At 40.2% G+C, this 23,865-nt stretch overlaps 1 protein-coding gene and 1 long non-coding RNA gene across 4 annotated transcripts in view; one reads left to right on the plus strand and one right to left on the minus strand.

Moving 5' to 3' along the window:
- The window catches only part of MACROD2 (mono-ADP ribosylhydrolase 2), a 3,190,351-nt gene that overhangs the window by 1,094,448 nt on the left and 2,072,038 nt on the right, over positions 1-23,865 (minus strand). The window lies entirely within an intron of this gene.
- Positions 21,769-22,685, plus strand: LOC120937794. Its single transcript, XR_005748752.1, has 3 exons — positions 21,769-21,917; positions 22,061-22,164; positions 22,657-22,685. It is a non-coding gene; the product is annotated as an uncharacterized LOC120937794 (long non-coding RNA).

The following is a 23,865-nucleotide window of genomic DNA, read 5'->3' on the forward strand; positions in this document are numbered from 1 at the left end:
TGCCTGATCCGCCTAAAAATAAAAACAACTTCCTCTCTTTTTTCACTGGTAAAGGTTTTTTTCCATGCAAAAGATGCTACGCATGTTTGAGAACTCATAAACCGAACCAGAAGAAGAAAGACTTTACTGCAACTAGTACAGGAGATGTATACGAAATAAAAGAATTTATCTGCTGTAATACAGAAGGAGTTGTATACGCACTCGAATGCAGTTGCGGTCTACAATACATAGGCCGGACAAAAAGAGCATTACGAGTGCGTATAAAAGAACATGTCCAAAACATCCTTAAAGGCTTTGATAAACATAGTGTATCAAGACATTTTCTTACCTACCATAATAAAGATCCGACACATCTTAAATTTTGGGGCATAGAGCCCTATGTGAGACACTGGCGAGGCGGACATAAAGTTAGAACATTGAGCCAGTTAGAATCTCGCTGGATATTTACTTTGGATACTTTTGCCCCTCGAGGTCTTAACATAGATTTTGATCTTAATTGCTTTTTAAGTGACCGATAAGATTTTATTGTTCGATTTATTTTTCGCTTCACTTACCCTCTCTGCTCTCTTTTTTCGCTATCCAATATTGATGACGTAGATTGTTTTTAATTTGTATATGTGGATCTGTTCGCACACGTCATCTACGTTTTTTAACCTTATGTGGCATATCCATTTAATGAAATAATTATGTCGACATACATTCATTTAAACTTTTTACATTTTTTAACATATATATTTAATTTTTTTAACAAATTATTCTGGCTCTCAATACTTTTAATATATAATATATCAATAGAGCCTCAACCCTCTTGGTGCACTATGAGGGATTATGTATATAAATTCCTGCTCCCCTACATTTCTGATTGTTTTTCTCGTATGCTCCCTTGTGAGGATGCTGTGTATTACCATTTAATAATCACTGGCTCCAAAAAAATGGCCGCGGCTCCACTTCCGGTGGCTGCAAGGTGGCCGCGGCTCCACTTCCATTTAATAACCATTGGCTTCATAAAAATGGCCGCGGCTCCACTTCCGGTGGCTGCAAGGTGGCCGCGGCTCCACTTCCGGCGGCGCTCGTTTCGACGGACGCCGCCGATATATGCTATAAGCCTGATTTGTGATGCTGGCCGAGGTCGGGGGGCCCCGTGCAGGCCCCCGACCAGAAATTAGACAGAATGGCTCACTTTGAAAGATGCATCCCCAGCGCTCTGAGAGATGCTGGGGGTGTCTCTTGAGCTATAACAAAATGGCGGCTGCCGGACTTCCGGCGGAACGCTGTACACTGTCAACACAGAATGTTAGAATGTTATAATGGGACTTCTGTGTCTGCTCCCTCCATGGTTTCTGTCCATTGTCCCAAGTCTTTTAAGCTCTTCATTTTAACCCTATAAATGAGATGCCATATACATCACCCACCATCTGAATGTTATTAATTTAAATATTTTACATGCTGGGCGGGATTTTCTTATATTTTTTTGATTCTATTAATAAATGCCTAGCAGACTACGGGAAAATGGCTGCAGCTACATTTCTTGTATAACAAACAGCTGAGTCTACTTACAGCCTACTAAACAAGTCACCCTATAAAAAGGATCCCCTCTATGCCTCTCACTACTCCTGAGGAAGTCACATGATAGTGACGAATGCGCATGAGTCCACTGAGAGGTATCGGAGGTGACGTTGGCGACAGATTGCCCCTCTTTTTACATGCCCAATTGTATTTTGAATTATGTGAGTACCCCTGTCTATTTTCTTTGAGAATTAAAACTTTTAAAACGGTATCACACCATCGATGCTTTATTTCTTTGGGGCAAGAAACTGACCAATCTGGGACGAGAACTCCAAGGAGGACCTGCCGTTGTTGGATCAGAGCCCATCGAGAGAACCATCTAATGTGGTTGGATCTATATGCTGTTACCTTACAGCAGTAAGGTAAGGGGACATCCTTACTTACCCTAAAAGGATCACTGGATACCCATTCCCCTCTCACTCCTTATTGCGGACCCACACTTGCACTTTTGCTTTCTTGGACTGTTGAAACTTTACTTATATTTATTTTTTGCTGATATTTTTCAAGCCCCGTTGATGGACTGTTCACTACCAGTATAGGAGTGTCACCTAGCACAGTTACTTGGGAATTTTTTTGCACCATTATTTACAGTGTATTTCATAACACTAAGAGGAACCTGTGGAGTCATATGATTTACACCATTACTGTTATTGTTCACTGATTATTTTATATTTATTTTTATGCTGATGCCATTTGGGCTATATCGCTCCTCATTTCAATTACACCTTATCTGCATTCCCCTCCCCCACCTTCTTATTCACCTATCCATTCACCACTGATTAGCGCAGCACTACCCTCCCCACTATCAATTGCTTATGGTTTGATACACCTTTCAGTGCCGCAGCTGTACCTCCACTTCTCCTCACTTTCATTCCTCCCCCCCCCCTTTTTTTTTTTTTTTTCCTTTGTTTCCCCTCCTTTGATAAGCGCGGTAATATCCATTTTTCCATTATTTATCACCGCTGGAGTTTTTTTTTTTAATAAAGGACTTTATTCTACGGTGTGTGTGTGTGTGTTTTTTTTTACAAGACTTTACACTTCCTTTGTGAAATGGTAGGGGTACCCCATTACCATTTCACACAGGGGGGGGTCAGGATCTGGGGGTCCCCTTTGTTAAATGGGTCTTCCAGATTCTGATAAGCCTCCCGCCCGCATACCCCCACAACCACCGGGCAAGGGTTGTGGGGATGAGACCCTTGTCCCCATCAACATGGGGACATCCTCCCCATGTTGAGGGCATGGGGCCTGGTGCGGTTCAGGAGAGGGGGGGCGCACTCTGTCCCCCCCTCTTTTCTGCGGCCGGCCAGGTCAACGTGCTCGGATAACGGGTCTGGTTATGGATATTTAGGGGGAACCGCACGTCATTTTTGTTTTAAATTGACGGTGGGGTTCCCCTTAATATCCATACCAGACCTGAAGGGTCTGGTTCTGGATATTTAGGGGGAACCACACGTAATTTTTTTTTAAATTGACGGCGGGGTTCCCCTTAATATCCATACCAGACCTAAAGGGTCTGGTTATTGAATTTGCGGGGACCTCCGCGCATTTTTTTTTCTAAAAGTCCGTGTCCCATTGACTACAATGGGGTTCGGGTTGCCGAACCCGAACTTTTTTTTTTAAGTTCGGGTTCGGACCCGAACCCGAACATCCAGGTGTCCGCTCAACTCTAGGTGTGATGAGTAGGCTTGGTTTTTCCCTGGGCATTCCCCAGGTTTTGTTATTATGTGGTGTGATGATGCAGTATTAGGGTAAATGCTTCTCTTCCCATGCAAGTCCATGGGAAAGCAAAAACAGCCAAAACAGGCCAGACATAGGTCAACTGCATCTGCATTGAATTCTGAGCAATCTGAAAAGTGTTTCAACTGATGTCAAATACACTCTGCATTGAATGCCGGCAGCATAGACCGCAATGTAGGCACCACTCAAGAACAAATTTTCTTCCCTGGAACAATCTTTGGTGCTCATAGTGGAATTGCTCTTCTACATATTTCTCATTTTGGTCCTTGGTTTAGAATATTGACAATGTTTAACTAAAGCATAATAAAAGTGTAAAAACTAAAGCGCTGTTATAAATACAAATTCAGGTGAAAAATACAAAGGATAAATAAATGGTGACAGCTGCAAACATTTGGTGGTGTACTGGTTACCAAAAAAATATAAGATAATAATAATGATGTGCTAAAACCAACCCTTTATATAAACACAGTGCAATGTAAAAAGGTGAAAAATAAATACATGCTGGTGTAAATAAACTATACACTAAAAACAACCTGTGATAATAAAACCATGTAATACTATGTGATATCCTGCAGATAAAATAAACCACAATCTGTGAGCACCAATAATGTCCTACAGTCACAATAAATATAGCAGCCTGTAAACAATCCAGCAAGTAGAGTTCTGCGATCACATTAAGGAAAGGTGAAATGGTGCGATCAGTACATCTAACTAAAGGATACGTTTACTGTTTAATACTGTGGTCTGGGACAGGTTTTTGAGGAAAAAAGTACACTAATGGCACAGGTGTGTGCTGGCTTCATGTTAAAGATGGAGTTAGAGTTCAGTGACACATCCTCCTAAGGGGATCAGTGTGTGAAGAAAGGCGTGTGACACCGTGTGCACATCTGCACCATGCTGTCCAGGTCAAGATAGACCAAGGCCTGAGTCTGAGAGTGAGAAACAGTCTTTGAGAGAAAGCTGGGAAGCTGCAGGAGAAGAAGTCAAGCTGACAAAGGTACAGCATGTGACGGTCGGGAGGACCAAGGCATGAGGTCTGAGCCGAAAGGCCGATACAATTATGTTTTCTTGCATTGATAGTGAAACCCCCTTTCTCCTAGCAATTTTTTTAAGTGTATTCTGTGCCTGCAGGTCATGGATGAGAATAACTGGGTACCTGGACAATATAACTCGATGTAATGCATGCGTGGGAAGATATTCATTTGTGAGCTTTTCTTTTGTATAATAAAAGTGGGCAGAAAAAGCCCTGGATAGACACTTTGGTGTGGAGTAAACTCAATGTTTGGCACTACAAATGAACTAGAAACCCCCAATTTGTCACACCTGTTTCAAGTAAGTTTTGCATTCCCATAGTCTCGCATGGGAATGCAATATCCATATGCTGTGAACTCAAGCCCATTGACACATGTCCTGAAAATGGGCAATAATATAAAGCATCATGACATATTAAGGTACACAACAAATCCAAACAGCTTGTTAGATTAATCAAAATGTTTGCAATTGTATTTATGTAATTTCATAAATTTGTTTTTTTAAAGTGGAACTTTACGCTGGTAGGAATGCAGGATTCATCATACTTGCACATTATGGGAAACTTACCTCTAAGTTTGTCCTCCTACATCTCTGTGATCCCAATAAGGCCTTGTACACACGATAGGTTAAACAGAGGACAACGGTCTGATGGACCATTTTCATCGGTCAAAACCGATCGTGTGTGGGCCCCATAGGTTATTTAACCATCGGTTAAAAAAAAGCCAACTTGCTTTAAATTTAACCGATGGATTCCTATCCGATGGGAAAAAACGATCGTTAGTAGGCACAACCATCGGTTAAAAATTCACGCATGCTCAGAATCAAGTCGACGCATGCTTGAAAGCATTGAACTTTATTTATTTCAGCACGTCATTGTGTTTTACTTCACCACGTTCTGAAACGATCGTTTTTTTAACCAATGGTGTGTAGGAGCGACGGACCATTAGTCAGCTTCATCGGTTAACCGATGAAAACGGTCCATCGGTCTGTTCTCATCGGATGGACTGATCATGTGTACGTGGCTTAACTGTTCCTTCCCTACCTAGAGTCTTCTCTCTTTGGCAATTGAGTGACCCCTGATGATGTAACTCCTGCACATGCATGCATTACATAGAGTTATATTGTCCGGCCACCCAGTTATTCTCAGAATTTTAACCATTTTACAGATGTTAGTAGTCAACCTAGAGTGTATATTGTACAGCACATGACCTGCAGGCACAGTATACACTTGCTAGGAGAAAGGGTTAAGATAAATAGTTTTTCGGCAGAAGAGACAAGCAAAAAAAAACATCTACCCCCTAAAAAAGTTTTTTCAGACTTTAGCTCCACTAAAAAAAAAAAAAGAAAAAAAGCAGAATACAGGTAAACATGATCATTTAGTCAAAAATGTTTAAAGAGTATCTATGAGTAAAAAAATGATATAATAAATGTATTCAACATTGAACCTCAATTTTTTCTAGCTTACTGCTTTTAATTTGACCACCATAAATGTACTTTGTGAAGGTCCTCAGCACCATTTACTTACAGTGGTGCTGAGAGGAGAAGTTTGAGGAGGCGGGATGAGTAGGTAATCAGTGCTTGCAGGCAGCAAGGTACAATGGTATATGTAGTCCTTAAAATTTAAAAGCATGATTAAAAGTGAAAATCTATGCGCAACCTCTTCTACTTCCAAACAATCCAAAAATGCTGCCGATTCAAAAAATGTAGCCGCAAAGCACTGAAATGTGTTCCCACATCAAACCAGAAATCAATAACTTCTAAAGTGCTATGCTACATTAAATCAATAATACTGCAGTAATAAACATTAAGTACATTTATTGTTATTACAATATAACATTTGTAATAACAATAGCTTAACATGATATGTGCATATAAACACAATTAAATGTATTCAATAAGCAAAGACATTTTTTAAATCAAAAGTCCACTGTGTAAGTGAGATGGTTTCACCACCACTGCACAGTAAATTTCAAATGATGCCTTTATAAATAATAAAGAATGTTCCACGTTCACCAATGTGATCCAGCTTCAGTGTAAACCATTACCAATAACTCTCTGCGCTGACCTTCATTTTTAGACCTAATAAACGTCACCATGCGCTTTCCCCTTTAAGGGGTCCAAATGGCCAATCCAGGTTTCCAAATCCTTCTTCCGGATTTCTCCTCCAGGTATAACAATGTTGTCTAATTAGCCAAGCAAACTCTTCACCATCAATGCCATTTAAAATAAATAGAAACTATATATAGTGCTTTACCATTTAAACAACCATAAAAGACAAATGTCAACCAAGTCCCATCAGCTTTGCAGTATCTGAAGATTCTTTCTGAGTTCATGAGATTTTAATACCCCTCTGGAGCCACTACTGGACTCCTCCATCTCTCGATCACGTATTTTATTCCCCAAATTGAGGGCTTTGAAATGCGCACTTTACGACATGCATCTTGTAGACGTTTGGAGGGTACTGTAAGTCTCATGATTACACGCACTTCTCTCAGGTACATCAGACCTATAGTCACATTGACTATCTTGTGAATGACTAAAGCTGTCTGTAATGGTCCTCTGAGTGCGGAATAGACTCTGTGATATGGTCAGACCCCTCCCCTATATACTTGACATTCTCACTCCCCTCCACATTGGTGAAGGAGTGGACATGGTGTTTGAACGACTTGTTGCTTGCAAGTTTGGAATGTATTACATGTAAATCAGAGACAATCTCTAACTTTTTTGGGGACTAGACACAGGATACCCTGTCATTTCCCATCCAATGGGAGGCACTTAAAGGCAGTGTTACGTGGAACCTTTATTCAATTAGGAATTCTCCTAAAAAAAGGGATCGCTAGGCCACTATAGTCGCTGCAATTCAAAAGCTCAGAAACTTGGAAACTGAGCATAAGCGTTCCCCAACAATAGAAATGCTCACAGAGGTTTCTAACACCCAATCACAACTCAGGGGACTGTATGAGACCTCTGCGCGTACATTTGCAGACAAGCTTGCTTTCCACCAGTATAAATTCCAAGAAAAATGTGGCAGATCACTGGCACATTCCCTACACCCGAAAGTGTCCTCTACTTTCATCTCCCATATCCAGGGACTGCATGGAGAACCATTGACCAATCTCCTCACTGTCTAAGATAGAGCAGACATTCAGGGATTTTTTCTAATCCCTGTACAATATACCTGCGGCTCAGTCGAGAGATTCCCCTCCTACTCGTGAGGAGGACAAGTTCTCTTATGTCATGGAAACTGCGCTCCCCACTTTAGATGAGGAAGCCATTAATGAACTTGAAAAACCTCTTACAGAAGGTTGCGAGAGCCATTGCGGGTACACCAACTGGCAAGAGCCCAGGGCCAGACGGCTTTACTCCTAAGTTTTATAAACTATTTGCTCCGAAACGTTATCTCTTCCAAAAGCTAGAAGTGGAGCTGGAGCCCCAGATGCTTCTCTGTACCACAAGGCAGCGATACTTACTTACATACTAGACTGGTTTCACAACTCTGCGACTAAGCTCTGGGTTCACTTGGAAAGCCATATGAACCCCATAGAACTCTCAGCTCTTCCATGGACCATACCCGCACATCGTAGGGGTCCATATCCTGTCTGTGACCTTACTCAACAAACGATCCAAATTTGGAATTGCTTGTTATCTAGCGGGAACATATTCAATATTTCGGAGCCTATGACTCCCTTGTTTGGGACTCCGACCTTCCCACCGGCTGTACATGTAACTAGCTTTGGACCATGGCAAAAAGAAGATCATTGGAGGGTTAACTTCCTATATCCAAACCTTCCCATCCATATCAGATATATTAGCTGAACCAACAGGATTCTAACATATGCTTCGTGGTACCAGCTCTATTCCTTATTTCTGAATGCTTTTTACCCTGATCTCCCACCCTATGAGGGCCTGGGAAGCAGAATTATGACACTCCATCTCCCTCATTGACTGGCAAAAATGTTTTATCCTGATGCACAAACTCTCTCTAGCTACTAAATCTCAAGAAAAAGTGTTCAAAGTGGTGACGAGATGGTATAAATGCCCTTCGGCTATACATCATTTCAATTCCACAACTCCTGATACCGGTGTCTAAGCTCCAGGGGTACCATGCTCCACGTTTATTGGGATTACCCTCCCATAAAGAAATTCTGGCAACAGATCTTCCAACTATACTGCAAACTGATGGCGACCTCTCGCTCTCCTACACCTGAGTTTGCTCCATTATCCATGCTCCCGGGAACATTCAAGTCCATTAAAGAAGATGTATTGCGTCACTTTTTAGCCGCGGTCAGAATAGTGATTCCACGGTACTGGAGATCGATGACTATACCCTCCCTGGTGCAGTGGGCTACTGAAGTAGATTGTATTAGGGACCTTGAATGTCTGTTGGCTGAGGAATCTAAAAGGGAAGAACGGTTCTCTCTCACTTGGACTTCATGGTCCATGGTCCATGGTCAGACTTCATCTCCTGGGTAACACCACCTCATGACCATGGTAGAGCGATACCTGTCCCTAATCTTTCTGCTTCCCCTACTTTATCATAACACCTTCCCCTCTATGTATAAGTGTACCCTTCAGAATCCATTAAAAGCTTACTCCTGATACAGAATATGACTCTTACAACTAACTTCTTCACAACACAACAGGTTTCTAGAATAAGTTTGGATGTAGTAATACATGATGTATACATATGATCTTCCCACCTGAAATGTGAGGGTCTTGTATTTCTTCATGCTATGCCTCACTATAACTCATATTGAACATGATACAATAATATATGTTTGTAACTTCCCTTTACACATGTTTTACTGTCCTTACTTTTGTTAACACTATTTTCTATTCTGACTGCATTTGTCTACTTGCTTCTCTCAATAAAATAAGATTAGATTAAACAACCATAAAACATTTATTAAAACCTCTTAAATTACACCCACAATGTAAATGCACTAATCCTCAGTAGCCCACCACCTTAAAAAACAATATTTGCATGTACACGTGCATTTCCCATTAGGGAGAAGGCCACAGCATCAGCAAACTCTTGCACCCAGGTCACTCCTTCCTGGCGATGTGATGATGTCACTAAGCTCAGCGCTGATGCATTTTGTCACTTCCTGTGACTTCTTCCAAAGGAACAAGAGCCCTGCCACCTTCTGGCTATATATATGTGTCTGAAATGGAGCTAATGGACTAGACAGGTTGGCGGCTATCTTACCACCTACCTCCGCCATCTTGTGTGAGGCCAACTAATGGGGAATGCCCATAAGTAACCTCCCACCTACCCAGTATGAATACACGGTAGTCATTTTCTTGGTTATCTATGGTATAGCATATGGCCGGCATTATGTTGATTATCCATGGTGTAATCCAGTGGTTCTCAACCTCAGTCCTCAAGTATCCCCAACAGGCCATGTTTGGGAAATTTCTCTTAGATAAAATAGCTGTCCAAAATACCATTGACTCTGATTTAAACATTTAAAACACTCTTCAAACATGGCCTGTTGGGGGTACTTGAGGACTGAGATTGAGAACCACTGGTGTAATCAACCTGTGGCCGCCATTTTCTTTGTTATCTACCACTACAAACAGTATTCACGGCTACCATTGTAATATTTATCCATGGCTAAAACAGTTTACATAATGTAACCAAGATGAAGTTATTGAAACTGTAAAGCAGGCATGGAATTCGGAAAGTTGTGGAAAGAGATGGCCTGCAGAGCGACAGCACTCATGTTTATATTGGATTATCAATTATTACTATTGTTTGTAGAGCTATTACATTGCTTTTGTATTACTATGCTGATGAAAGTATATTATGTGACCATATATCTGCTTTAATAGAAATTAAATAGAAAAACAAATAAAATAATTAGGTACAAACAGGCTTTCAAGACTATTTATCAAACAGTTTACAATTCCTGTTCACGCAATAATTCAACACCTTCCATGGAGACACTGTTGTTTGCCTCGTGAAAAATATTTGATGTTAAAACTTCTTAGCAACAAATGTACGGGAAAAAAATCAAATGCATTGTCATCACGCAAGTATCATTAAATTCCTAACTTTAAACTGAGCTGCACTAATTAATATAAGCCTTGAAAACCCATGCTGAGCCTTGTTTTATTAGCTGCAAACAGTGTACATACCAATCACACAAATCTAATTAAAGCTTTCTCAACACCCCAAAGGTGAAGGGAGACAAACACTTTGTAGCTATAAAAACCTAGGGGGAAAAAGAAGAAACTAAAGATCGATCTATAACTAATCTAGAAAAATAAACATTCACAAATAAATACAATAAATCATGTTCTCTTTAAAATTTATTATTAGTATTATTATAAATTGCATTCTCTGCATTCATTGAGAAAATGGAACGTGTTCTGTGAATTGCACCCATGCTGAGCAAGTGACTTCCTGTGTTCACAACACAGCTGGGCAGTTGCACAGGACCTGAAAGCTAATGGCAATCACTGGGGATTTCCAGCTTCCACTGGGAATGGTCAGGTATGGCACATACATATTCACATTGGTCCAATGTAAAAATTGCTAATAATGATTGATCATGGCAAAATTACTATTAAAGAAATAATTCTGGAAATAATGCTCTAAATGACACAGATATCAATAGTATAAAAAACTATATAATGGAGTCACGATTGGACCATGTAATATCTACAGGATCACGTAATATCCACTTGCTGACCACAATACGTATATACACGTTGCGGCTTGCAAGCGGTTCACCAAGGTTATGGCTAAAGCTATCAGCTATAAGGCTGAAATTCTTTTTTTCAGCAGGTGATTGGCTTTTAATGAAAGTTGTCCAAACGGCTAATTAGCTGCTGGATCGCTGTCAGAAGCAGCGGGAAAGGTCGCCCCCTCCCGCCGCTCGCCGGTGTTTCTCAGTGACATGGACCTTGGAATGCTGAAGGGTATCTCTTTGAAATCTGTTACACAGTGGGGGGTCTTCTGCTCTGTCTTAAGGCCAGACAGCTCCATTGTTCTGTGTCTGGCTATTGTGTATATTGATTGCCCCCTGGGGCTTCTGTCTCAATACACATAACAGTCCCTCCATTCAAGCTATCGTACCAATCCCGGCTGACTCATGTTCAAGTCCTCATTTGCATGGTTATGAGGACCTGAAGGAGAACTCGATGTACTTTACAATTTTCCCACCACGCATGTGAGGCCTCACCACAAACGTAAGAGCGAGAGAAAAAACTCTAGTACTAGACCTCCTCTGTAACTTTAAACAGGTAACCTGTAAAGAAATTTAGCCACTTAACGACCGCCCACTGTATATATACGTCCTGTTTTTAAAGATGAATATCTCGGTAACGGCAGCAGCTGCTGCCACAACCGAGACATCCATCTCTTTAGTGAGCGGTCCTGTAAACAATAACGGCAGTCTCCGTGGCGGATTCGCCGCGAGATCGCCGTTATCATAGGCGGGAGAGGGCCCCCCCTCCTGCCGGTCTCCTGCGCCCTCCGCTGCTTACCGGAGCCGTCGGTGGCGGCGGAGGCGATTGGGTCCTGCTGCCTGCTGTGTGAGGATGCGAGTAAGGGCAAGATGGCCCCCACCCATCCCCATAGCATTTCTGGGCAGAAGTGACGTCAAAACATCAGTCCCGCCCAGCGTCTTAAAGAGACATTTTTTTTGTTGTCATTTTTAAAATGTCTTTTTGACCCCAGATCTCATATTTAAGAGGACCTGTCATGCTTTTTTCTATTACAAGGGATGTTTACATTCCTTGTAATAGGAATAAAAGTGATACATTTTTTGTAAAAAAGTGTAAAAAATTATAAAATAAATAAAAATAAATAAGAAAAAAAAATTTTTTTAAAGGGCCCCGTCCCGACGAGCTCGCGTGCAGAAGCGAACGCATACGCGAGTAGCGCCCGCATATGAAAACGATGTTCAAACCACACAAGTGAGGTATCGCCGCGATCGTTAGAGCGAGAGCAATAATTCTAGCCCTAGACCTACTCTGTAGCTCAAAAAATGCAACCTATATAATTTTTTAAACATTGCCTATTGAGATTTTTAAGGGTAAAAGTTTGACGCCATGCCACGAGCGGGCGCAATTTTTAAGCGTGACATGTTGGGTATCATTTTACTCAGCGTAACATTATCTTTCACAATATATAAAAAAATTGGACCAAATTTATTGTTGTCTTATTTTTTTATTAAAAAAAGTGAATTTTTTCCAAAAAAAGTATGCTTGTAAGACCACTGCGCAAATACAGTGTGACAAAAAGTATTGCAATGCCCCGCCATTTTATTCTCTATGGTGTTAGAAAAAAATATATATAATGTTTGGGGGTTTTAAGTAATTTTCTAGCAAAAAAAACTGTTTTAGTCTTGTAAACGCTGAATCTGAAAAACAGGCTTGGGGAAAAACAGCTGCGCAAATACCATAATTGCAATAATTGTCAGTTTCATTTTCCAGGGTTTCAGCTATCTAAAAATATATTAATGCTTGGGGGGTTCTACGTAATTTTCTAGCAAAAAATACTGATTTAAACTTGTAAACAAAAAATGCCAGAAAAGGCTTGGTCAGCAAGTGGATATAATAAAGAGCATGGTTAATAATGCTATTGAGCATCAAGATAATCTCGAATTGGTACCCATTCTGATTTCTTAAATCAAAGAATATTTCCCTCCAGTCCCTTAAAAATAAAGATTACTAAAAGCCTTACATATAAAGCCTGAGAAGTTTTATATGTGCAGCCAGACATCCATGACAGAGTCACAGATTTTAAGCAGAGATTCCACAAACATTTTTCATAAAGGACTCACATGCTGGTCACAGATGACACCTTTGTCTGACCTAGTTTATACATTACTGACACAACTGAACATGAGAGATGACAAACACTGTCTATTGTATTACACAAAGTCATAAAACAACAACTTTATAACTAAGTAGTAAAGCCTTCCAACATGTTTTGCAGATATTGCATGTGGGATCCATCATCTAGAACAAGAGTCACTGTTTAAAGTGCACCCATCATACTTTACATGAGTCAAAATGGCACACAGCAGTATTACTAAAAATAACTGTTTATTTAAAAAAATTAAGAAAAAAAAAGGTAACTTATTTTGTAATTAGCAAATATAGCTGCCTCCAAATGCATATAAAATTACAAACTATACAAAAAGAGATATTTCTTTAACGATAAAGCAGTCCAATCATTTTTGAATTGGCTTCCAAACACACAAGAATGACCAAAAAATTTAATAGACCTGCACATTTTTTTTCCAATGCAGTGCACCACAGCACACAGTACAATGCTTCGGGGTGCACAGTAACACAGGTACTTTTGGGTGCAACACAAAATGCACAGTAGAGCAAATGTTAATTTTTTTTGTTAATTGGAGAGATTTTCCTTCACTTCCTAGGTTGTAGACTTAACAGAAATTCACAAATTGTGAGGATATCTTTCCATGATGAGAGATATCCCTGCTTAGATAGCGGTCACGGGAACAAATGTCTATATTGGAAAATGTCCCAACTATTCCTGTGTTGGTGGCAACCCAACATTTAGTAATTATGCTCACTTTAATAACTGTGATGTTGTTGACCAGGACAGTTAGAAAGGGTCAATTTCCCTAAAAGGGACAAACACTGCAATAAAAACCTGACCGTGTATCTAAGCCTCTACTACTCATTCCAAATCTTATGTTCAAACATTTTATCGCAAAAAAGTAAAATAATCAACAGGTAAGAAATAGACAGAAAAAGAAAGTGCTAGGGACCTTGATGTATAAAAATTTTAACCAGGGGGCCCGCACAGGGGCACATGTAACATAATACTGAGGACTAGACATAGTAACAATGCAGACCTGAATGATATAAAATGCATACATTGGCAAAGTGGGACATGTAGAGAAAATAAAGAATCAACGTAAGAAGAACACCTGATCAAAAAATGTAATCCTAGTGGTCCTCACTGGTCCAGGGCAGTGCTGCCAACCTACCAGATTGAAATTTACTGACGTGACACCCAAAATTTACTGGCACAGCCATGTTTTTACTGGCATTTCCAAAAGTTACCAAATTACAGTTGTAAGTACAAATTTCAGAATTTACGCTACAAACAAGTACAATATGCAATTAGCAATGTGATTTAACCTGGCTGGTGGTATTCCTGAGTCTGGCTCGGGGTGAGATTTTTGTGCTGCGATCGGTAACCCCAAGCCAGCAAATTTCAGTGTTTTTGATTTGATTACATTATTGAATATTTTTTATTATAATTACATTATTATTTGTTATAATTATTTATAGTTATTTATTATATTATAATTTATGATTTTGTTTTTCAAACTTTATCATACCCGGGATGTCTACTAGACTCTTGTTTGGACAGATTTAAGTGAGTTATTCCTAAGAATTACAGGCCTACAATTTAAAACGCCAAATTTCCATGCAAAATAATTGTACCGCTTTCAGCACCTAAAATCTGAAATAATCATACCGCCATGGAGGTTAAGGTAGATATTAAGGTAAAAAGCATATTTCTTATTTTATTTTCAATATAGTAAGTAAGTGGCTCAGGGACTTGCTCCCGTCCCACAGAACCGCACACCAGGCTCTGGCCACTGCGCTCGTCTCCCTTGACTCATGACATCACACAACACGCTCAGACACCGCCTCTGCCAGACTCTCCCCCGCCGGTAACACCCAAACACACTGTAGCAGGCACTTGGATGGTCCTGGCTGGCCCGGACAAGAGCTGCGCATGCCCAGTTCCGAACCAAGTGTCACAGCCATATTTTTTTCTGGCAACATTTTCCTCTTACTGGCACTTACGGGCAGGAAAAAAGTGACCATTTTTTACTGGCTGCCAGTAAAAATACTGAAGGTTGGCAACACTGATCCAGGGTGAGAATTGTAGCAGGGGGTTAAAAACCACAGCCTCAGCTAGGAGGCACAAGGAGGAGAGTGTGAAGAAGGAGCAATGTGGTGCTTTAGTGACAGGTCCCCATACCAAATAATAAGGGAAAGGTGGGCTACCCATCATCAACCAGTCTCATCAGTGGTGTATGTAAATTAGAAATCATACCTCTGCGCTGCCTGTGTGTAAAACAAATCCACAGTGTATGAACTAATGTGTCTAATAAAGAAGCTCAAATTATATATATTAGCCAAGTGTGATTGCTGCAAACACTGTACTGTGTTCCCACCAGTAATGAAATAATAAATATGAATACGTTTTGCGCATACCTGTAAAAAAAAACAAATACTGTAAAACAAATAACCTCAAATGATCCGTGACGGAAATATATCAAATCATCAAATGAAATCAATTCACACTCAGTGCATTAGAATAGTTCAATAAAAGTGCACATGTGTTAAAAAGTGCATAGTAGGTCATGATATGATAAATAAGGTGACTAGCGTTCTTTCTTCAGTGCAGGCAGCTTCAGTTTGACAACATATAAACAACCCGATCGTTACAACTCATTCCTTCCAGTATTCTCACCTCAATAAATAATCAAATACACATTTGATTGCATATAGAAAGCCTCCTCCATTGATGTTCACCACTTTGTAGTCCTTTTCAGTTGATTTGGATATCCTCTGGTATTGGTAGTCCCTTTTAGGACTCCTTCACATGCACTCATCCATTTGTTAGGATAAAAACAAAGTGACCTCCCAGTAGTGCAATATTGTCAGTAAAAAAAAACTTTTTAATAAAGGAGTAACTCTTACATCAGAAAAGCAGTAAAAAACACTTTTGGTATCATATACTCAGCATAAAAAGATCTCTAACACATCACTTCCAGTCTGGGATGCCCTATGCATTACATCACGCCCATGTGACTTCATCAGGGAGGTGATGAAGTCACATGGTACCTATGGACTAATATGCACTTTTTAGCACACGTGCACTTTACTTTTATTGAACTATTCTAATGCACCGAGCGTGATATATTTTCATCACGGACCATTTGAGGTCATATGTTTTACAGTATTCGTTTATTTTTTCTGGTATGAGCAACGCTCATTCATATTTATAAATGGTGTATGGGCAGAGAAGCAGATATAAAAGAGTGACTGGAGTGAAGGGTGAAAAGAAAAGGGGGGGAAGAATAGAGGAAAGGAAAAAGCGAGAGCTAAAGGGGCCCTGGGGAGGAGAGGATATACTCTATTCAAACCTTAAAAAAAGTTTTGTCTTTAGTTATAATATATATATATATATATATATAAAAAATATATATTTTTATATCTGCCTGAAGTTCAGCTTTAAGGCAAATTTCCATCTTTTCAGGACCTATAACAATCCAGTAAGTTGTGGAGTTGTTGGCAAATATAGAACCTTAATTGTTCATTCCCTTTACTTCACCTCTTGCCACTAATGTGAAAATGGATCAAATAGTATGTTTCTTCACTTTACACACAGAGACAACGTTTTTTTATGCATCAGGCACTGTGCCACAACACTTAGCCTTTTGTTGTCCTAAAATGTTCATATAGAAAGTTTAATGTGAACCTGGACACATATGGAAAAGTGAGCAGTAAAGAATAGACTCCTAATTGGTATTACATAAACTCAGAAAGCTTAAATAGATTTTAAATATCACCAGTTACAGCGGTAAAATATTTTGGCAGCTGTTTTGGATTTTAAGCTTTAAAAGTTTTCTGACCCTCTAAAACATAAGTAAAAAAAATATAACAGAGACTGGCAATATATTATGCATTGCTAAAAATCTTTGCAAAGTACACTAGTCAACCAAGATGACAACAAAGGCTATTTTAAAATAGGGCATTCTGGTACAACATTTCATGTGTGACCCAAAAGATTGTATTCACATATTGGAAGAAAAACCTTGGGCTGGAAATTTCATTCCAATTTAGTGTATATTTCACTGAAGTTTTCAATTTTGTAAAACAGACATTTCATTACAGTGAAAAAATAAAGTGTTACTACAATGTGACTGCTATCATCAGCAGCTTGAGAAACCAGTCAGGTAATGCTGAGGCCCCGTACACACGACCAGTTTCCTCGGCAGAATTCAGCTTCCGACCGAGTTTCTGGCTGAATTCTGCCGAGGAAACTGGTCGTGTGTACACTTTCGGCCGAGGAAGCCGACGAGGAGCTCGACGAGGAAATAGAGAACATGTTCTCTATTTCCTTGTTGTTCTATGGGAGCTCTCGGCCCGCTGAGCTCCTCGGCGGCTTCAGGGCTGAACTGGCCGAGGAACTCGATGTGTTTGACACGTCGAGTTCCTCGGCCGTGTGTACGAGGCCTTAGGCATCCCATGGACTGGCAGCTGAAAATACAGCAGGTGTGTTAAATTTGGTGTTATCACTCTCACTCCCTAATACCGGTCACTGAAAGTTCAACATGGCACCTCATGGCAAAGAACTCTCTGAGGATCTGAAAAAAAGAATTGTTGCTCTACATAAAGATGGCCTAGGCTATAAGAAGATTGCCAAGACCCTAACACTGAGCTGCAGAATGGTGGCCAAGACCATACAGCAGTTTAACAGGACAGGTTCCACTCAGAACAGGCCTTGTCATGGTCAACCAAAGAAGTTGAGTGCACGTGCTCCGCGTCTTTGTCTTTGGAAAATAGACGCATGAGTGCTGTCAGCGTTGTTGCAGAGGTTAAAGGGGTCAGCCTGTCAGTGTTCAGACCATATGCCGCACACTGCATCAATATGGTCTGCATGGCTGTCATCCCAGAAGGAAGCCTCTTCTAAAGATTATGCACAAGAAAGCCCGCAAACAGTTTGCTGAAGACAAGCAGACTAAGGACATGGATAACTGGAACCAAGTCCTGTGGTCTAATGAGTCCAAGATAAACTTTCTTGGTTCAGATGGTGTCAAGCATGTGTGGCGGCAACCAGGTGAGGAGTACAAAGACGTGTGTCTTGCCTGGAGTCAAGCATGGTGGAGGGAACGTCATGGTCTGGGGCTGCATGAGTACTGTCAGCACTGGGAAGCTACAGTTAATTGAGGGAACCATGAAAGCCAACATGTACTGTGATATACTGAAGCAGAGCATGATCCCCTCCCTTCAGAGGCTGGGTCGCAGGGCAGTATTCTAACATGATAATGGTCCCCAAACACCAAGACGACCACTGCCTTGCTAAAGAAGCCGAGGGTAAAGGTGTTGGACTGGCCAAGCATGTCTCCAGACCTAAACCCTATTGAGCATCTGTGGGGCATCCTCAAATAGAAGGTGGAGGAGTGCAAGGCCTCTAACATCCACCAGCTCCTTGATGTCATCACGGAGGAGTGGAAGAGGACTCTAATGGCAACCTGTGAAGCTCTGGTGAACTCCATGCCAAAGAGGGTTAAGTCAGTGCTGGAAATTAATGGTGGTCACACAACATATTGACACTTTGGGCCCAATTTGGAAATTTTCACTTAGGGGTGTACTCACTTTTGCTGCCAGCCGTTTAGACATTAATGACTGTGTTTTGTGTTATTTTGAGGGGACAGCAAATTTACACTGTTATACAAGCTGTACGCTCACCACTTTACATTGTAGCAAAGTGTAATTTCTTCAGTGTTGTCACATGAAAAGATATAATAAAATACTTACAAAAATGTGAGGGATGTACTCACTTTTGTGAGCTACTGTAGCTTTCCTAGGTGTTGTAAAAAATGTATACCAGATAGAGGGACATATACAGTAGATTACCCAGTAACCCAAATTAGATAAGTGCTTTACATGTCGATTGTAGTAACTTCAGAACTAACCAATTAGCATTGCCATCCATAGAGAATAATGTTTGTGTTGGTCTTCAACTTTGCAGGTCTTCAGCTATAGCCAGTGAAAACACAGTGGGGTTAATTAACTGAAGACAAAAAGACTGTGCACTTTGCATGTGCAGTTGCTCCAGAACTTAGCGAATGAGCAGCAGTTCTGCTGACTTCCATCATCCATGTGCAAGCAAAAATGCATTTTTTCCCCTTCCACATGATTGGGTACTCTATGCAAAGTGAACTCTTACCTCATTTACTAAGCTCTGGCGCACCTGCACATGCGGAGGGCAACTTCACTTTACAAATTTCAAAACAAATCTATTTGACTTTAGTAAATCAACCTCGATAGTTCAGAAGATGTCAGGTGCACTGGACAGGCTGGACAATGAGGTACTTAAAGGATAGGTTTACCTTTCGGAACATGTTTCATGTGTCACCTGTATATAGGGTGGAACATGTAAGATGTTCCAGCTCCTGCAATTCCCCCCCCCCCCTTTCCCTACCTCAGTGTGACAGCAGGTGGGGGATTTTTTCTCTGCACCCGCTTTCAAAATTCGTAAGCAGCGCAACCATGCTCTGCCCACACAGCCACGTCATTTATTCACAGTTTCCTATGAATAAGTAGACTACAACTACTGTCATCCATCGCAGCTGGTGGTTTGTAGTTCTGAATGGACTGCGAGGGTGCTGATGAGTAGACTGTGCACTTTTCAGTTGCTCCAGAGCTTAGTAAATGTTTTTTGCTTGCACATGACTGGATGATGAAAGTCAGCAGAGCTTCTGCCCATTTAATAGACTCTGGAGAAGCTGCTCTTACAGAGTGCAACTCCTTTAACCACTTAAGACCCGGACCAATATGCAGGTTAAGGACCTTGCCCCTTTTTGCGATTCGGCACTGCGTCGCTTTAACTAACAATTGTGCGGTCGTGCAATGTGGCTCCCAAACAAAATTGGCGTCTTTTTTTTCTCACAAATAGAGCTTTCTTTTGGTGGTATTTGATCACCTCTGCGGTTTTTATTTTTTGTGCTATAAACAAAAATAGAGCGTCAATTTTGAAAAAAATGCAATATTTTTTACTTTTTGCTATAATAAATATCCCCAAAAAAGATATAAAAAAAAAAAAATGTTTTCCTCAGTTTAGGCCGATACGTATTATTCTACCTATTTTTGGTAAGAAAAAACGCAATAAGCATTTATCGATTGGTTTGGGCAAAATTTATCGCGTTTACAAAATAGGGGATAGTTTTAATTTGTAATAATATTTTTTTTTTACTACTACTGGCGGCGTTCAGCATTTTTTTTTCATGACTGTGACATTATGGCGGACACATTGGACAATTTTGACACATCTTTGGGACCATTGTCATTTTCACAGCGAAAAGTGCTTTAAAAAATGCACTGATACTGTGAAAATGACAATTGCAGTATAGGAGTTAACCACTAGGGGGCACAGTTAACCACTAGGGGCGCTGAAGGGGTTAGGTGTGACCTCATATGTGTTTTTAACTGTATGGGGGTGGGGCTGGATCAGGGAACAGACGATCACTGACATTGCCACAATGAAGAACGGGGAAGGTGTGTTTACACACGCCTCTCCCCGTTCTTCAGCTCCTGTGACCGATCGTGGGAAACCAGCGGTGATCGGGACCGCGGTCCCGCAGGCGTGGTCACGGAGCTTCGGACCGGGTCGCGAGCACGCTGCCTGCAGCGCGCTCGCCACCCAACGGCTGGGCTCTAAAAGAGGACGTACAGGTGCATGCTTGTGCCCTGCCATGACATTCTGCCGACGTATATCGGCGTGAAGGGGTCCTTAAGTGGTTAAGTCTGTGGTTAGCACTTTAAGGGACCGATGAAGAATGTTTAAAGAATAATTAAATTTCACAAAACTTAACTTAGGCTACTTTCACACTGAGGCACTTTACAGGAGCTATAGCACTAAAAATAGAGCCTGTAAAGCGCCTCTCCTCTCACTCCAGTGTGAAATCCCAAGTTCTTTCACACTGGAGTGGTGTGCTGACAGGACGCTAAAAAAAATCCTGCAAGCAGCATCCTTGAAACGCCAAAGCTAAACCTAAAGTGCCCCTGCCCACTGAAATTGTTGGGCAGCGCCACCGAAGCGGTGCTTTGCCGGCGCTTTTAACCCTTTTCCGTCCATTAGCGGGGGTTAAAAGCACCGCGCTAGCGCCCAAAAAGTGCAGCAAGTGTGTAAGTGCTCTTATTGTTTACATTTCTGACACAATATTAAATGAGCATAATTATGTTTTTAATGAAACCTGAGCTTTTATTTAGGAAATCTGATACACTTCAGGGTAATCATAACAAAAGAAATCCATGCAGATCTGCTGTCTAGTGTGTGTGTGTGTGTGTTTATGTTGAGGCCAGTGTCTGATGCATTCCAACAATCTGCTTTTGTATGGTAGAATTGAACTAAGGACTAGTGAGTTGGGCTTTGAAGGCACACGATACAAAAATTGTAGAAAACTAGAAAAATTTATTATAGATATAGAAATATCATAGAAACCGTTATAAATAAAAAATCACAAAGTGAAGTTCAATTGACAACTGGTTTACCACACACGGTTCACATACATTGTATAGTTCTAACATAAAAGGCTTAAAATAAAAAGCATAATTATAAAAAACGTTATATCACAAGTGACCAGATGGTTGTCCAGAGGACTAGGAGGATTTGCTCGACAGATTAGACAGATTTACCCATCTGTTTTTCTATGTCCGATTAATACACTGTATGCACTAGCTGGGTGTGTGAACATATACCTGGATCAGACTCATTGTTCGTTGCTTACCAGCAATCAACTGCCATACCACCGCATGCAATTTAGTTCTGCTTTTTCTTTATGGTAAGTCGCTTCCCCCCCCCCCCTACCTCCCCCCCTTCTCCCGTTTCTACAAACCTGAAACTCCTGACTATGTTTCTATGAAATTATTTTTGACATTGGTATACTGAAAATTATGATTTATACCTTCACAATACCATCCACAGATTATACTCTCCTATCTGGTTGAAACAATTTCCTTGTGAATTATAATCAGTGATAGGCCAATAAAAGACCGTTCGTTGATTACCACCAACGCGGGATACCCCTTGTAAGTTATTTTCAACCTTTATAGGACTTTCCTGATTGTTCTATCACGCACTTTTATAGCTTATGCACATACCCTCAATATAACAACCCCCACATGATATGATTCTTTCCCCCCCCCCCCTCCCCTTTTTCCCCCCTTTTTTTTTTTTTTTTTTTTTTTTTCTTTTCTTCTTCTTCTTCTTCTTTTTCTTTTCCTTTTCTTTTCTTTTTTCTTCCTTTTATGGAATTCCCCCCTTTTATATGGAAGTCTCAGGGGGAGGGCTCTCTCTCTGTGTGCTTCGTTGCGCATTGCTGCATTGAGATAACATGTTTATAGTTCTTTATCTGGCTGTCCACCATGCAATCTCTGCAGCATGGGTGGACATCTATATGTACTTCTGTTGTAATATATCTTTATTGTTTTTCTTAAAATTTCTTAAAATGTAATGTTTTTCTGCTTTGTGATTTACATATACCTGTAGACTGATGCTGTTTCTTGTATATGTTTTATTAGAATGAAATATCTATGCTCCTGAGGAAGCGCTAATTCCATAAGCGCGCAACATGTCGAGCAAATCCTCCTAGTCCTCTGGACAACCATCTGGTCACTTGTGATATAACGTTTTTTATAATTATGCTTTTTATTTTAAGCCTTTTATGTTAGAACTATACAATGTATGTGAACCGTGTGTGGTAAACCAGTTGTCAATTGAACTTCACTTTGTGATTTTTTATTTATAACGGTTTCTATGATATTTCTATATCTATAATAAATTTTTCTAGTTTTCTACAATTTTTGTATCGTGTGCCTTCAAAGCCCAACTCACTAGTCCTTAGTTCAATTCTACAATATCGGGGCGGTGGCACATTTAATACCGGTGCATCCGTATTATCACCTTACGCTTGATGCACACCAAATTAGGTTTTTTTTCTTCATGCTTTTGTATGGTAATTGCAATAAAAACACAAAATTAACACTTCTTCTTTGAGTAACTAGGAAAAAAAAAAAGTCCACCAAGAGGCATTTATGCAGGTTGCACTGTGATGCCATAAGGTGCCCATATCTCGACTAACAAGTTTTTGCTGATTGTTGTGTTATTTTTGTGCAACAAATAAAATATTTTTTCAATAAAACCTTTGATTGTGAAAAAAATATATATATATTTTTCACCAAAATAAATTTTCCAGCACATTTTTTTTGGCAGAATGTGAACACAAGGATAAGTAATACTGATTTCACACGCTTGGTAGAAACAAAAGAAATATTAAATTAGCAACCCCAAAACAAAAAAAAAAAGAAAACAGGTTTGTATTCCCTTATGAATTATTGTAGCCAACATATCTACTTGCCACTTGCCAGCACTGCTCCCAACTGGTTTCTGTCTTACCTTCAATTTATTTTTTAATGTTATATCTTTTTTTGCCTCTGCAAATGTATCCTTTAACAATTTACTTTTTTTTTTGTGTTACTGTCAGGTGCTGACAAAACTGCTAGAAGCCAAAAAAGATCTTCATAAAGTTGAGAAGTAAATAAATACATTCATTATGTTGCTGCTTTGCAGAGACATTTCATCCAGGCTTGCTGGTATCAAAGCCGGCAACTGAAGCCCCACACAGCAAAATGAGATATCACATTCAGGCCCTGTGCTAGAAGCTTATGCTTGATTTTTTAGCATTAATAAAAACAGGCAAGGAGGAAAATAATCCTTCCACATTCCAAGCT

Source organism: Rana temporaria, chromosome 4 (assembly GCF_905171775.1).
Source record: "Rana temporaria chromosome 4, aRanTem1.1, whole genome shotgun sequence".
NCBI lineage: Eukaryota > Metazoa > Chordata > Amphibia > Anura > Ranidae > Rana > Rana temporaria.